The sequence below is a fragment of the Balaenoptera borealis genome (assembly GCF_965194805.1).
Source record: "Balaenoptera borealis genome assembly, chromosome: 4".
Classification (NCBI taxonomy): domain Eukaryota; kingdom Metazoa; phylum Chordata; class Mammalia; order Artiodactyla; family Balaenopteridae; genus Balaenoptera; species Balaenoptera borealis.
Genome location: NC_138861.1, coordinates 138,277,483 through 138,295,817, shown reverse-complemented (window position 1 = coordinate 138,295,817; position 18,335 = coordinate 138,277,483). Strand labels below are relative to the sequence as shown.

Below are 18,335 nucleotides of genomic sequence, written 5' to 3'. Positions count from 1 at the left end.
AAAGATAAGAACTAGCTAGGCACATTAAGAAGAAAGGAGCCAGGAAAGACATTCCAGGCAAAAGGATCAGCCAATAAAAAGGCATCCATGTGAGTAAGAACTACCAGAGGAACTTATCTGGAATGGTAAGAAACAGAGCAGGAGAGGTAAGCAAAGTGCCCATCATGAACCCTGGATTAATGCGCATCCTTTGATTATAAACAACAGCAACTGACCCCTTTACTTATGCCAAAACTACAACAAAACCAGTCAGAACCATCTGCTATATCTCTCAGAATCAAAGTAAAAGCTGAGGACCTAATCTGCAGAAAAAAAAATAAGACAAGGTGAAAGGATTTAACGAGAGGTGAGAAGTGACCAGAACTAAAGAACACTCTGGGATGCTGGATTAAATCACTTCATCTCTTTTCCATTCATTTCTCTTAAAATCTAAATTTCCAGAAGGTAGAGAGTGGTTTCACTAGTGTGAGTCACGTGGCCAACGTAGTTCCCGACCCCAAGGAGGCTGCATGCATTGTGGGAGGAAAAATCACAAAAGAAAAATCAACTTGCCTTTGCCAAGCAGGTGGGGATTAAGGTTTGTCTGATGAAAACTACAGATTCCCTCCTTTGGGAGTGCAACATAAAATTTGGTTTAATATCCCATAGGACTTGCATTCTAAGACAGCCTGTATTGCAGAAGGGGCCAATCACAGAGGAAAATCAAAGCACTGTTACTCGGCAAAGGAGGACTGATGTTGGTCCTATGAAAACAGAAGATTCCCTCCTTTATGGACACATTACAAAGTTTAAATGCCTATCCCATAGGATTTGGGACATAAAGGGGTCACATGACACCTTCATGTTTTAGAAAAATCTCTGTGACTGCAGAGTAGAAATAATTTGTAAGCTGTCAAGAGTCAAGTAAGAACAAACCACGATGGTCAGAACTGAGAATTCCTTAAAATATAAGCAAGTATATAAAAATACATTTTCATAAATGAAATCCCGTTTCCTCCTATGCAAAAGCTATCTGTGAGTTAATGAATTTCTTGGAATAAAATAAATGGATAGAGATATAGAGATATAGGTTATATGCACATATAAACATGTATAATCCATATATTATACACACACACACTCCATTTCATTATGAACCTTAGTAATCTGACATCATGAACAACTTTTCAAGTTTCACATTTTGATTAATAAAAACGGAAGACAGAGATGACGAGATAGGCAATGTGATAAAATATTGCCAAAAAGTGGTTTTAAAGAAAATCATTTGAATATCTATTGATCAAACTAGAGCTGCATTCAAAAGAAATGTAAACTGAGAAGCAAAGAGTTGTGAAATATAATCAAGATACCAAATTTTAAAGTCATCGTGGTTATAATAGTGAATCACATATACTATACTGCCCTCTGACCTAGAATGAAAATAAAACTACAAATTGTCCATATTTTTAAAAATGAGAAAATCACATTTTAATAGGTAACCTTTAAAAAAATTAATATTTTACTGCCTCCCAAAAAGGTAAAAACATTCAAATTTGCACAAAGTACAGACTGATAATTTTAGAGAGTTGGGCAAAACATTCCTTCTGGTTGTTCAATCTAATTGTTTTCTGATTTAAAATGAATTGTAATACCTAAAAATAAGTCAAAGTCATGGTCACTATTCCCTGTATTTCTCCTTTGTTCATGACACTCCTTTGAACATATATCCCATGCCTTTTATCTCTTCATGTCATTTTAAGGTAATATGGTATGTCAATGGAGAAAAACAAAGATCTCTTAAATTTTAATATTAATGAAAGTATAAAATCTATTTCAGCAACCATATGACTTATAACTGAATAATCCTGTTCGCTAAACTTTCTGAAGTTACTAGCTATTAGATTTTGCTGGCTGTTTCATCATTTCTTGCTATATACATACAATAAATTAATTATAACATATACTATATGTACATACTTATATACACTCATGTATTTCTAGTAGTCTCTTTCCCTCTTATAGTTTTCTACTTATAAAACTGATGTGCTCATAGACACCAGATAGCAAGTTATGCTTGAATTATGAATAAAAAAGCTAAAAGAATGGAGGAGGAAAGGAGAAGTGGGGGAAGATGTAGTCCTAAGAGTGAGATAAATTACTGTTGTTTGTATACCATGCAGTACACTCATGCATATAAATAAGCCATGTTCAGGATCTGCTCCATATAGTATGCTGCTTTTTCACTTTAAACCCCAAATCTTGGCTACAATAGTCATGTGGAATTCATTTAGTTTATGCACTAATCTATAAAAATATCTATGTCTCTGTAAAACTCTTAAGTTGAGAGCCCTCACTTATGAAATAAGAATGAGGTCTACGTTACTATGCAGTTACTACAGAGGTAATTATATGTAATAAACTACAAAAATGCTTAGCTGAATGTGGTTATGAGAGCGGTTTCTGGTTTGAATTGCTTCTGCTTTTTCTTCTCTTTATGTGGTCTCTTTTTAGTCACATGTGAAAACTGGCCCAGACTTCTCTAATTTTGGTCCTTGCTTACCACGTATATATATTAAAGGTTTTTAATCTTTAGTTTGCAATTTCTTAAAGTTTGTTTTTAAAAACTTCTCTTAATTTTATTGCTAAAGGATCTTGTCTTTCTCTACACCAGAAAATGTTTGTTTGTACAATGTCTGTTGTTGCTTACTTTTGATATAATATTATAAAGGCAGTTTTATTTTTCCTTGTAACCGCTAGGACAATACACCCCACCCACCTTCTGGAATTAGATCTACTTGTTTTGGGTGAAAACTTTATAAGCTTCCTTTATTTATAGTTGAATAAATGATAAGTATTTAATAATAATTTAATAAGCTTTCCTGAAGGCTGGGAAGCTGGAATTCCAGAAAATCGTGGGTAGAAAATAGTATCGTAAGTCTGAGATTGAGTTATATTGCTCTATCTAAAAAAGGGAAGATTTTAGTGGCTGAAAATATAATGGAAAGTGGAGAGAGAAAGGCTCTGCTAATAGATATTGATATTAATTTTTAGAAGAAAGCCTGATTTCGATTGTGTGTGTGTGTGTTTAGGAATGAAATTTTATGAGCTGCTCAATGCAAACTTTCTAAGTTCCCCCTATGATATACTTCAGAAAAAAGCCATGCAGCTGGCTTGTGTAATCCAGGCACATAGGGGTTGTACTTCAGAGTTGGAATAGGGTAAAAACAGAGGGCAGTCATATCAAGGCTATTCATTAAGATCAGAATTAAAACCCATAAGCTAAGATACAGCATTTAGCAGCATTTGCTTTTAGGTCACTATAACTAACCAGAAACCATCTCTTAGTATGACTATTAAACTCTGAGATGGGAGTCTGGGTTGAGCATGATCCTTTGTGTTTCATTTCAATGTCATACACAGTTATGGAAGGGACTCTGAATATTGCTGCTTTGGAAGCCAGGGGAATCACTGTTTAAGATATGTTTTGCACAGCATTTTGTGAGCTAACTTGGGAGTATCCAAAAGCTCCCATGAAGTCACAGGCTGGTAATTGGTCTTCGGCTCTGCTTTGAAAGACTCAAAATTTCTTTGAAACTTCTGAGTATTCCCCTCAAAAGGCAGTTATGCTTTGGTTGATTCTAGGACCTATGTTCTCATTTGCTACAACAGAATTGTGTGGTTAGCTCTTAAGATTGTGGAACCAGTGAATGAAACTACATGCTATATCAAAAAAGAAATGTGCCAGAGATTAGAGAAAGACTAAATTATGGTGAGACTATGCTGCTTCATGAGAGAGATGTCAGGCTTCAGAGGGAGAAGCAATGGCATCTGATACATGGTTTTCAGGGTCACCATTAGGATTATGTATGTTCTTCAATTCACAAATGTGTCTGTCACTGTGGCTGACAGCACTTGACTGTGTTTTCAGTAATGAGGACAGTAACAGGAACTTGTACGTCAAGTTTTTTACCAGACATCAGCATTAAGGAGAAAAGACTTGCACATAAATGTTAAGTCCTGAGAGATTTTTTTACCATATGATGAGGCAAAATGGGGTAGGACATTGAAAATCAGGGCAGGCTGCACAAGCCTTTTTTATATTGATGCACAACAAGGTCTTTCTGCAGGAACCTAGATTTATCCACGGACAGAAGTGAGACCTCAGATCCTTAGTAGGGGTATTTTGGACATACAGATATAGAAGACAGCATTGGCTACTCTCAGACAGAAAAAACGAGCAGAAAAGTTTTGACTGGGTGAATCATTTCATATCAGAGAGCTGCTGAGGTTGTCCTCCAGACAAGTAAGATCCTAGCAACCCAGGGCGGTTAGCTTCCCCACCTCTGATTAGAAGGCTAGCAAGCCTGGGGCCATTCAAAGTCAAAGATCATTAATTCACTTCTAGTGTGAATAACTTTGCCCCAAATAATATGTGGGAGCTACTCCTACCACTAAGTGCACAAAAGTCCTCAGAAGTATTGGAGAGATTCAGGGGAAAATGTATCAAAGGAACACCCACTACTCTATGAATTTGTTTTTTCAGCATTGAGGTGAGCATCGTATAATATATTTCACTGCTGGCAGATCTGTATCCTGGTTGTCCAGCGAGGACCTAACTAAGAGTAGAGGAATTGTGTTTTGAAGTATCCTGGCTACATGAGCAGGAGGGGTAGGGAGGCAGTGGATGAACTTTTTTACAGAAGTCAAAGACTCTGCATGCAGTGCATTATGGTTACAATGCTGTATGTCTCTTTTGGGTCAGGGACCTAGGGGTGAGCCCTATTTCTTATTCGAGGAGCTGTGGAAGAAAACCAGTCCATGAATTCCTCCAGCTCACCCAGTCATCTTTGCCTTCTCATACTGCCAACTCTGGCCACCAAGAGTGATCGATTCTTAAATTCCAAGGAAAACCTTGATGCCTTCACTGACATAGAAGAGCTCCCATCTGGCTAGGATGGGGTGGAGAAGGTGCCACAGAAGGGAGAGCAAAGAATTTACTCAGTATTTAAATAAGTGAAATAGGCTCAGTACGAGACCTCCAAAGGGGTAGCTCAATGATGACTTACGTGCAGATTTGTAAATTAAGGAGTAAGAGAAGAGGACCAGGAGGTAGAAAGTCTGGGCAGGGGCATAAGTAATTGTTGTTTTTAGTCTTCTCATTAACATCATCTTCGAGAAAATGTGTTAGATTTTGCAAGATATAAAATATTTGCTCACTGAAAGTTAGAACGATATGGCTAAAAACTCCCATTTTTTAATCAACATACAGTAGAATCTACCAACCCTCTAGTAGCAGACACAGCCATGCATGCCCCGAACTGTCCTACTGGACAAAAGCACTCATCTTCCCAGATAGTATTAGTGTTAACGGCTGACCACTCGCAGCTGAGTACAAGCTCCTGGTCATTGCCCTTGGCTGAAAAAGGCTCCCTCATCCAAAGCCACACCACCCTCAGGGAGCGGCCGCATCCAAAGACAGGTCTATGTGAGAGGTATGAAGTCTGAGCTCCTTTACACCAATTCAGGAAGGATTGTAAAGGAACATAAAGTGCTTTACAAATTAAATCATAAGGAACTGCCACTTACTTGTCACACAAAATAAATTGTGAGCTGTGCATTTTTCCCTAAAAATCTAAAGCTAACAGAGTACAGTACAGACACTATATTCTAAGACATTCTTAAGGGGTAGCTAATCTTGCAATAAATAGAAAATGATTCATTTGACATAGTCAGTAACTGAAGTAACCGATAATCAAGACATGCATGTATGTCTTTTCATAGAAAATAACTTGCTATGTGAATGTTAACAACTTGGATATTAATAATTCAAAAAATACTATTGCTGTCATTTAAAGACATAATAAAATGTAGCTTAAATGTGTGACTTGTTTGAATACGTGTGTTATAGAGTCATAGAAGCTGCTGGGATCATACTCACGTCATATATCTAATGAGAAATGTTTCTTAGCTTCATAACTACAAGGCTTCACCCTCATCAGCTATCTTTTGTCCAAACTGTAATCACACAAAATTACTGGGAGTGAGAGCTTTGGTTACTGGCAGTCACAGAGTAATTTATAATGTTGGAAAGGCTTTGCCATTTCCCTAATTGATGCTCTAAGTCAGGACTGCATTTGGATCCATCATTGTCACTTGGTTGTCACACAGAGTCAAATGTAAGCTGTGCATTTTAAATACCATTGCTATATATGCTGTTTCTTCTGTTTCAGCAAAACAGCAAACACATGTCTGGATTCATCACATGTCATGACAATGATTTCAAATCTTCAAATTTGTGTTCAGGATATGCGTGAATCACCTTGGAACTAAGCAAAACATTCTTAAGTAGAAGAAGTGATATTACCTTAAAATAAATTGATCTTCAGTTTATTTTGGAAGTTAGCCATTAATCCATGCTAATTCTTTCTTAAACCATATGGTGTGAATTTTGAAATTAAGACTTTATAAAATATGAGATTTAAAATAGCTGTTTCCTCAAATATTATGCACTAAAAAACAACTTTTAGTAAATATAGATAAGATGGGATTATTCTAAAATAATATGCATACTTCAGTTGTCATATATAATGACACATTCTAAAATAAGACAAATTACATTAAAACATGAGCACGTGCATAAAAATAACACATGCTAAGCATGGAATTGCGTTATTTAAGCATCATAAACATCCATGTTTATCTTTCCATTTATTATAGATTCCATAAAATGATTTTATATAAACTATAGTATTCTGTTATCTCATATACCTTGCAGGCAAAATAAAGAAAAATTTATATCTCAGTATATTAATTATCTATAATTACCTAACAAATTACCCCAAAACATAATAGTTTAAAACAACAATTTTTGTGCGTCAGGACTCCAGGCAAAGCTTACTTGGATATTTTACTGCAGGGTATTCACAGGCTATAGTCAAAATGTTTCTGGGCTGTAATCATCTTAAGTTTGGACTGGGGAAAGGTTCTCTTCCAAGTTCACATAGTTCTTGGCAGGACACAGTTCCTCATGGGTTGTTGGACAGAGAGCCTCAGTTCCTTGCAATCTGTTGACCAGAGACCATCCTCAGATTCTTGCCACATGAGGTTCTCCAAAATGATAGCTTATTACATCAAAGCATTCAAGGAGGGAATAGAAAGATTCAGCTGGCAAGATGGAACGTACCATCTTTTGTAATGTAGTAACAGAAGTAACAATTCAATGTTGCTGTATTCTATTGGTTAGAAGCAGTTTCTCAAGGGGAGGGGATTACACAAGGCCACGAATACCAGAAGGTGGAGATTGATAGGGGCATTTTAGAGGCTGCCTGCCACAGATACCTTATATGTGAATCAGAATCAACATAACAATATAAAATCTAAAATTTTTTAACAATGCTCTCTTCTCCCTTCTGAAGATCAGTCTTAAAAATATGCTTTCCAGATATTAAGTTTCCCTGGATAACATTTCTCTACCCTTTATATCAGAACTTAACCCAGAAGGGCAATGCGAAAATTATCCCTCCTCCATTAGAAATGGAAGCATATTTAAAGGAAAACAATTTTATCACACACACTGAAGATAAAATAAGCCCCAGAAGAAGTAACCAAACATGTTCATGAGCAACGAATATACATTTTCACTGCATATATTTTGAATTATTATTTCTCATTCAATATAGTAGATAAGGAAAAACTGAACCTTAATTCCCAATATCCATGATTTAATTTCTGATAATAAAATGATGTATTTAAAGAGGTACATACTTTTTCAAGTCAATAGAACATTATTTGTACACTTCACTAAAGAAGCGAATTCCATATTCCAACTTCTTTTCAGTTTATATAAACAATTGATAAGAAATGGATCCAGTTTAATGAGTTATCAAAAATGAATAAAACATTGAAGACAATGTGCACAAACTACACACAATGTCTACTGAAATACCGTTTCCCAATATGCAAAATATCTGACAAAACCTGCTTAATGTTAAGAAAAGAAACATAAGGCCTAAAAACATTAGATAATATGTAATGAGTCACTTGTTCATATGTGTTAGCACATATGGGTTAAAGCCACAATATTTTTTAAATTTTTATTGAAATATAGTTGATTTACAATATAGTGTTAGTTTCAAGTGTACAGCAAAGTGATTCCGTTATATACAATGTATATATATATATATATACACACACACACACACACATATATGTATACCTACTTTTTTTACATTCTCTTCCATTATAGTTTATTACAAGATATTGAGTATAGTTCCCTGTGCTATACAGTAGGTCCTTGTTAGTTATCTATTTTATATATATAGTACTGTGTATATTTTAATCCTAAACTCCTAATTTATCCCTCCCTCCCCCTCCCCTTTGGTAACCATAAGTTTGTTTTCTATGTCTGTGAGTCTATTTCTCTTTGGTAAATAAGTTCATTTTCATATGATATTGCTAATATGTGGAATCTAAAGCCACGATAATTTGAAGAAATTTTATAATAATGTGTTATAAAATGTGTATTTACTCTAGGGCCACAATCTACATTCAGATGCTGCCATTTCAAGAACAAGAAGAGCAGAAAGGAGCAGCAGATGAAAGAGCACGAAAGAAAAAGCAAGAGTCAGAAAGGGTGGTCCTCCAGTGCCCATGTTCCTCTCACTGTATTTTTAAAGCCATAAGTTTTCTCTGCACTCAGCCAAATGAGGTCTGGAAGTATGCAGATTAATAGACTCATTTGTAAAGTAATTGTTTTCTTCAACATAAACAAAAACATACTCTGTTAACGTATAAAGATATGCTGCTTCCTATTATAAAATTCATTTCTGTAACATGAGAAAGATATAAAATATTTCTGTGCTTAATTACGATGTAAATGAAATTTTGTTTTTGCCTAAAAACTAAAGACTTTGCTGTTTGACTTTCAGTCTCTTATTTATTCCCTCCGAGGCTTCTCCTTTTGAAGATTTAACATCAACTTTCCTCCCAATATTTTATCTTTTAACTTGGAACTCTATTACATATTCTTTTTTTTTTTTTCAATTTTTATTGTTGATAACGGGCTCAAATAAAACGGGACTTCTTTGCCACCTTATTCTGCTGCCCCCTTCACTTTACCTTTGAGGAGAAAGATCGCTCCTTATCTGTCAGGTTCAAGGACATAGATTAGGGTTCGGAGCCTACAGAATGATGGTTCTGGTTTGACCTTCCTATTCCCTAGGGCGTGGAGACATAAACAGGGCTGCAGACGATTGCTACTTCATGAAAGCACACTCTTCTCTCTGTGTCACCTCACTCATTTCCTCCCTCTGTCGCTGTCTCTCCCACGTACCTGGGGGCAGTCAGCTGGAAAGCTGGACTGCACCCTGCTCGGGAAATGCCGAGGCAAGAGTGCTTGGGCCAGAGGCTCTGGACACGGAGGAGCTCCTGCTGGTCTACTGGGTCTCTTATGCTCTTGCTTCACTCTTCTCTGTACACTTTTACTGCCTTTCTTTCCTACTAGAGCCACAGGATCCATGTTATTTTAGGTTGCAAGCTTAGAGAGAGAGCTAACATCAATCAAATTATTCAGCCTACTTTTGTTCTAAGCCCTAGCTTGTTTCTAACATGGATAAACAGTCCTCCATGTGGTCCAAGTGACCTTACCACAAAGCTCTACGGTGCTTGTTTGTCTGGCATGTGGTTCTCCATGAGAATAGCTCTCGGACCCCCGGGAAAGGTACTTTTTAAAGGACAGATTGTGGTCTCCGATTTCTCTCTTTCTCCACCTCTCCCCCTCTGTCTTATTATTACTCCATTTTATAAATACACGTGGTATAGTTATACAAATATATATATTTTATAGATGATGCATTTTCATAAATAGTACATATTTATATATGATATTTTAAAAATATACGTATATATAATATATACATACATAATGTATATATAAATAGTATATATAGATATAAATTAGAGACATATAGCCCTTTTAAACAAATCTTACAAACGTGCTTAAGAAATCTAAGAGTTTGAATAATAACAGGGAAGATTCATATTAATTGGCATCACGATATTTAAATATCCAATGACCTAAAGGTAAAATGTCATGTCTGTTTTAATAAATGAAAAAATAAACAAAAAGAAGATTTCACAACCACAATTGTGTACTGGCCATACAAAAGTAGTCTGGGAGACAATCATTACCCTCAAGAAGAGGACCAATGACTCTGGGGCTTACTAAACCTCACACAGAAACTGGTGATAAAGAAGGAGCCCTACTAAACAAATCTGACAATATTGCTTTCACCTCAGGGCTGGATGTGAGTGCCGCACCATAACACTTTTCCTGATGCTCTGTCAGAAGAAATTAGAAACCCTCTTGACTTTGAAGCTTTCTTTTTGAACCACATTATAATTATTATTTTTTTTTTAATTTAGTAATCATCTTAGTCAATTCTTCTAGAGTAAGTATATCTTCAATTATCATTTCTTTCTCAGAAATAGTGTACAGATATCCACATATTTGTTGCTTAAAAAATAATTTTCTTGGAAAGAATACCATCATTATTCACACTTGCATGAAGGAATAGATTCATTTGTTCAAAGGTATTCATCAAATGTCTTCCATGTTGTGGAAGACCCTGTTCTATGCATTTAGGGTACGTGACTGAATTAAATGTACAAGAATTCCTGCTTTCATAGAGCTTACATTTCAGTGGGAAACATAGACAATAAATTATAATCATAATGAGTAAATAAAATCAGGTTAAAATGTAATGCGTAATGGAAGAAAAGACAAACCAGGGCAAGTTAAGGGCCACTGGGAGCAGCGGGGAAAGGAGAGACCGCTCAGGTAATGTCACTCAAGATGATAATAAACAAGAGGTAATGAGGAACTTTTGCCATGTGTTGACAGCTGCCCAAATTTGGTGTATATTAAAATTCACAGATTTCAGTTAACTTAGAGCCCCTGAAACTCATGGCTGAAACAATAGCTTCAAACTATTTAATTTGAATATTTCTAAATTATAAAACTGAAGCAGGCTTTCAGAATATAAAGATTTTTTTTCTATAAGAAAACTGTAGCAAGTGACTATTCTAAACTGTCCCTAAAATAGGAACCCAAGAACAGACTGCTATGCTATTTCTCTAAGAAAGCTGACTACTATTATAGCCACCAAATTCACATGCCAGCTGAGAAAATTTATGTTCCTAGAAAAAAGCATTTCTTAGTGAATTTGGTGCTTAGCAAGCACCCATAGCTAAACCATTTTTTTCTTTAAAAATGTCTTAATTAAATAAAAAGACACAATGCAATTATGCAGAGGAAACTTTAGAATTAAATTTAAGGTTATTGCTCAAGACATCTTTTGAAGATGTCATTTAGTACAGGCTTAACCAATTGCTTTTTACTGAAAGCCCTTTGATACAACTGAATGACCTTCCCTCTGCAGTGCAACCATCAACTGCTTAAATCAATATTGACGAAATCATTCTGTACAATACTACCTGGGTTACAGAGAATAATTTCCCAATTGTAGAACCATGTGTATTAGACACCATACAGAAAATGTACACCAAGTGCCAAACATATGTCAAGAAAATCTATCCCTGATAGGAGGACTAAACAGAGCAAAGAAATGAACTTCAACTCCACACTGCATTCTGAAGAGACACATAAGAATAAGCAAATAACAAAGAATTAAAGAGAACTTGACGGAAAAAAAACTTTGTATCTCTACTAAGTAATGGAAAAGCAATAAATTTGAGCTACTGATGCGGTTGTGATTGGTGCATGATTTTGTGTGTAAATATGCCAAAAGATTGCTCAGCTTCCAAAAAGCCATATGTACCATCATGAAAGTATGTAAAGGATGTCCATCATATTGAAAATGCAATTTCATAGTCAGAAAAGAGTTCTGGATAAAACCCAAAATATCTAGGATAACTGTCAATAAACTTCTATCAACAAATAGTACAGTCTTGGATTGTACCTATTTTTGATTAGAGAATTCTTAATTCTTACTAGATGACCTCTACAACCTCTTTGTCCTGTAAAATCTGAGTATATAATATAACTTTTATGTATGCATCTACAGAAAAAAGTACATATGCCAGTCAATCTTCTAGGTGATAAGCATAAAACATTTATTAGGATGTTGATAGACTCTGCCTTTCAAGGAGCTCAAAGTCAAGTAGAGAAATGCGTATCTATTTTCTATTGTTATAATGGGATGCATTTTAAACACTGATTCTAAGATAAAATATGCATGGTATTACTTCTATCTGAAGTGTGCTCTGAGGAGCATTGGATAACCAGAAGATCAGGAGAAGGAAAAAGACACAAGCTTGAATGCTAAAATTTTATATTGTTGGATTTGCTTAAGACTTTAAATAAGCAAACAGCTCTTATTGATAAATAAATACAATTAATGAGATTCGATCCATTTATTAAATGTGGTCTTATATTTTTTTATAATTTAACAGATGATACACTATTATTTACTGGTGTAAGAGATGTCCAAGTATTTGAGTACTTTCTAATAATGATTATGCCTTGCTGATCATAACACTAATTATAATATATACTGTTGATTTTTTAAAATGGAAAAAATTGATTATTATATTTGCAGTGAATGAAAGAAAATAATTATGTGACAAAATAAGATCCTGCTGTTCTTTAATTTGTTAAATATAAGCAGAGGAAAAAAATTAGGATACAAAAATCTACAGTTAGTTCATCCCACAATAATACTGGGCAAGTCTCCTGTGAGCCACAGGAACAGAATATTAGAGTATCTTGGCACTAATTTCTTCATAACTTTGATTCTATTTTCATGTGTGTAAGGTTAGGTAGGTAAGAGCGATTTTCTGTTTACATATAATAAGACCTCAGGAAAGAATATGTAAGAATAAATATGAGAAAGCATAGGGAGTTTATGAATTTTCATTGAAATTGGCGTAAGCCAAATTATCTTTGGAAAGTTACAACATGATAGTCCTAAAGCCATTCATTGACGCAGTAAAAGGGAATGAGAATTAGAGACTAAGTTGGTAGTACATTACATTTAATTATTATTTTCTTTATTACTCAATTTTCTCCACATTTTTATGTATATTTCAATAGGAAAATTTACTTTTAACATAAGTAATGTAAGAATTCCAAATACATGTTATGTTGATGAAAAAATTCAAAAGGATTATATACAAATGTGTATATAGATTCTCAAAATCTTAAAGCCAACATAAGCTACAAAATATATATATACATAATACTCAAGATATATGTTCTTTTTTTTAAATAACAGAGTAAAAGATACTAACTAAAAGAAAATTATCTCACTACTACAATCACTCATGTTCATCGACCTGAGAATGATATCATCACTGAACTTCCAGAGCCATTACAAAGATTTAAGTTATGTTCTGCAAAATGCTGCCATTCGGAAAGTTCAGTCTAAGTGTTATTTACTGTACTGGAGCATTCAAAATCAACCAAGTCCTGAAATTCTCTAATAACTGACTGACATTTCATTTAGCCTTTCTAGCTAAAATTGCATATAGAGTTTATTTTCTTGAATGTCAGGTGAGGCTAATCTTTACTTGATTCCACAACCCAGAGATAATAATGTGACATATCAGCTCTTTTATTAATGAAAATATTAGTTACTTCTAGGGGAATCTGAGGCCATGGCACTGTTTCAAGTAGATTGTTCAACATTCAATTAAGTATTACTAAAAATATATAACATGTTCATTTACTTAGCAAAAAAAGAAGAGTTCTTATCAAGTATTCTTAACAAAAAAAATTTTTAAATAGCTTAATCATTAGGATATCATTGTGATTATCTATAAAAGAAAGAATTCAATTACTAACACTATATTCAGAACATATAACTAAAATTGATATTCATGTATTAATCATGAGATTTGAGATTAAATGCATTCTTTTTCAGATGATCTTTACTTTGCCAAAGGAATAAAGGATTCAAGATTTCTGGTCCAGCTTTTTTTATTTTAAGTAACAAAGAGATTCCTCAGTTTCCCAAGATCAAGTATTATATCAAGAAAAGATTCTGAAACTTCCCCTTTCGGCTTTGATATGCAACAGACCAAATTTCCCACCAAGATTAAGTTAAAAAAAAAAAAAGGGATTTTGTGTGTGTGTGTGTGTGTGTGTGTGTGTGTGTGTGTGTGTGAGTGTGTGTGTTTGAAGGTATCAGACAGCTACCAGTGCCAGGACTTGAGTGGCCAAGATTGTGATGACAAGGGAAACTCAACGAGGTGATCATGACATCCTACACCATATTTTTCCTCAAGGCATTTGTCCCCCTTTTTATTTTTAATTGGAGGATAGTTGCTTTACAATGTTGTGTTAGTTTCTGCTGTACAGCAAAGTGAATCAGCCTCATGTACACATATATCCCCTTTTCATTGGATTTCTTTCCCATTTAGGTCACCACAGAGCACTGAGACGAGTTCCCTGTGCCATACAGTTGGATCTCATTAGTTATCTATTTTATACATAACAGTGTATATATGTCAATCCCAGTCTCCCAATCCACCCCACTCCCCCTTCCCCTCTTGGTATCCATGTGTTTGTTCTCTACATCTGTGTCTCTATTTCTGCCTTGCAAATAAGTTCATCTATACCATTTTTCTAGATTCCACATGCATACGTTAATATACGGTATTTGTTTTTCTCTTTCTGACTTACTTCACTCTGTATGACAGTTTCTGGGTCCATCCACATCTCTGCAAATGGCACAATTTCGTTCCTTCCTATGGCTGAGTAATATTCCATTGTATATATGTACCACTTCTTCTTTATCCATTCATCTGTCGGTGGACACTTAGGTTGCTTCCATGTCCTGGTTATTGTAAATAGTGCTGCAGTGAACATTGTGGCACATGACTCTTTTTTTTTTTTTTTTTTTTTTTTATTTATTTATTTTTGGCTGTGTTGGGTCTTCGTTTCTGTGCGAGGGCTTTCTCTAGTTGTGGCAAGCGGGGGCCACTCTTCATCGCGGTGCACGGGCCTCTCACTATCGCGGCCTCTCTTGTTGCGGAGCACAGGCTCCAGATGCGCAGGCTCAGCAGTTGTGGCTCACGGGCCTAGTTGCTCCGCGGCATGTGGGATCTTCCCAGACCAGGGCTCGAACCCGTGTTCCCTGCATTAGCAGGCAGATTCTCACCCACTGCATGTGGCACATGACTCTTTTTGAATTATGGTTTTCTCAAGGTATATGCCCAGTACTGGGATTGCTGGATCATATGGTATTACTATTTTTAGTTTTTTAAGGAACCTCCATACTGTTCTCCATAGTGGCTGTATCAATTTACATTCCCACCAACAGTGTAAGAGGGTTCCCTTTTCTGAACACCCTCTCCAGCATTTATTGTTTGTAGATTTTTTGATGATGGCCATTCTGACTGCTGTATGGTGATACCAATGGAACAGGATAGAAAGACCAGAGATAAACCCATGTACCCATGGTCACCTAATCTTTGACAAAGGAGGCAAGAATATACAATGGAGAAAAGACAGCCTCTTCAATAAGTGGTGCTGGGAAAACTGGACAGCTACATGTAAAAGAATGAAATTAGAACACTCCCTAACACCATACACAAAAATAAACTCAAAGTGGTTAAAGACCTAAATGTAAGGTCAGACACTATAAAGCTCTTAGAGGAAAACATAGGCAGAACACTCTTTGACATAAGTAGCAGCATGATCTTTTTTGACCCAACTCCTAGAGTAATGAAAATGAAAACAAAAATAAACAAATGGGACCTAATGAAACTTAAAAGCTTTTGCACAGCAAAGGAAACCATGAACAGGATGAAAAGACAACCCTCAGAATGTGAGAAAATATTTGCAAACGAAGCCACTGCCCAAGGATTAATCTCCAAAATATACGAAGAGCTCATGCAGCTCAATATCAAAAAAAAAATAACCGAATCAAAAAATGGGCAGAAGACCTAAACAGAAATTCTCCAAAGAAGACATACAGATGGCCAACAAACACATGAAAAGATGCTCAACATCACTAATTATTAGAGAAATGTCCCCTTTTTAAAGCAGCATGGGACAAGAATAAGAAAGACCCCAAGAAGAGTTCCCAAGGGAAAGTAGTAGCCAAGCAGAGGTTTTAGAAGTTTATAGGGCTTGAAAAACAATAATTGGATTTTAGGGCTACGAAAGCTGCCTGGACCTGAGGGGACAAGATCTCGGAGTAACAGGAACCCAAAGAACTGAATGTGACCTATTATAGTTCTCCACTTGAATTACCTGCCAATTTCCAAGAAGTACAAACTAAGCAGAGGGCAGCAACTAAGAAAGTGGCTGAGGAGCTAAGTGAGCCTTGGCAGTCTCACGGTGTTAAGCAGACAAGTTCCGGTTCCACCAATGAAGAGGGGCCACGTATGCCCCTGGCTCTCATTGGAACTCTATTTGTAGGGGAAGATCAAAGTTAGACCAAGCCTCATGAAGAATGAAATCTGATCTTGAATCTATCCAATCCCTAATTGGATTAAGATGATATTCCCCTAATCTGCCTGCTAGTTAAAGAAAATAATATATACTTATTAGTATTATTTTAAAATATCTCCTATGTTGGAAGAAAATATCACTCAGGTATTCTACATTTTTTATTATAGAATGTCCAGTAATTGATCAAAAATTACTAAGCATAGAAAGAAATAGGACATAGGGCACGGGTTAGCATACAAACATATTTCCTTCTTCTATCTGCTGAGTGGGCCTAGAAGCAACCACAACCCACTAGCAATCAGCAGGCCCAACATCCAGATTTTGCTTTTTAATACCAATTAAAGAAACCAGGACTCCTTAGAGACATGACCAATTCCAGGACTTTGTTAGGAAATATACAAGAGGAGCTTGGAGCTTCCTATAATGTCAGAGAGTAAGGAAGTGCATAAAAGAAAGGAAAGAGGGGCTGGGGCATCTCAAAGGAACACAGGAGCAAACTGAAAGAGTGCCCAATGGTCAAATCTGGAACAATTTAGGCAATAAATAAATAGTAAAATAATGATTAACTTAATAAATAAACAAGGGAATAGACAAATCCCCTATGTAGAAGAATTCCAAATAATCTATGTAGATACTTTGTCCTTAAAGAGGTAGACTACAATTAATTCCCCAACCTTAAGGATGGGCTGAACAAAGTGACTGCGTTCCAAAGAATACAGTACAGAAAGGGAGAAAAAACATTACTTTACATTGGTGAAATTTGTCAATGATGTCTTCAATAAGGTGATCAAGATTAACATCAACAGTGATAAGTCATGTTGGTGGCATATACCCTTGATATGATGTAATGAGAATGGTACCTTACTGATGTGTTCTTTCCCCCCCAAAAAACTATAACTCCAGTGTAACCATGAGAAAACAACAGACAAATTCCAATACAGTAAAATTCTCAATATACCTGACCAGTATTCTTCAAAAGATCATCAAAAACAAGAACAGTTTGGGAAAAGGAGAAGCCTAAGGTGATCTGACAACTAAATATAAACTAAATGTATCCTGGAACAGAAAAAAGAGGACATTAGTTAAAAACTAAAAAAATCTGAACAAAATATGTACTTTTATTAATAATAATGCATGAATATTGATCACTCTGTGTGACAAATGAACCATATTAATGTAAAATGTTAATAATAGGGGAAACTGGGTGTGGCAATAAATGGGAACTCTCTGTACTATCTTCACAACTTTTCTGTAAATCTAAAACTATTCTAAAACAAAAAGAAAAGTTTATTTTAAGAAAGACATAGGGATAGTTAGGGAGTTTGGGATTGACATGTACAAACTGCTATATTTAAAACAGATAACAAAGACCTACTGTATAGCACAGGGAACTCTGCTCAATATTATGTAACAACCTAAATGGGAAAAGAATTTGAAAAAGAATAGATACATGTATATGTATAACTGAATCACTTTGGTGTACACCCGAAACTAACACAACATCGTTAATCAACTATACTCCAATATAAAATAAAAAGTTTAAAAAAAGACATAGGAACAAAATAAAAACTAAAGTTTTAAAAAAGATCCGCAAGTGTTCCAGAAGCTGGAGCTATCAGCCACAGACTTCAAAATAACTTGACTAATATTAGGAAAAATATGATAACATGCTGAATGTTATTATAATATTAGTGATGCCTACTTTAGATATAGAGTAACACTCCATCTAACAGCCTCCAAGAGGAAGAGATCAGATTCATTCAGTAAAGGGTCTCTCTCCAAATAAATCTCTTCACCAATATCTCCCTTTTTTGCCCTTTTTGGTTTCTTGATATAATACAGGACTTTACAATTGTGAAATATGTTTTCCCTCTTCATT

The 18,335-nt window shown here is 35.3% G+C and overlaps 1 long non-coding RNA gene across 1 annotated transcript in view; it reads left to right on the top strand.

The window, feature by feature from the left end:
- Nucleotides 1-14,166: 14,166 nt before the first annotated feature.
- LOC309627657 overlaps nt 14,167-18,335 on the top strand; it is a 60,457-nt gene continuing 56,288 nt past the window's right edge. The window contains exon 1 of the long non-coding RNA XR_014243902.1: nt 14,167-17,993. This is a non-coding gene — a long non-coding RNA (uncharacterized lncRNA). The remainder of the gene's footprint in view (nt 17,994-18,335) is intronic.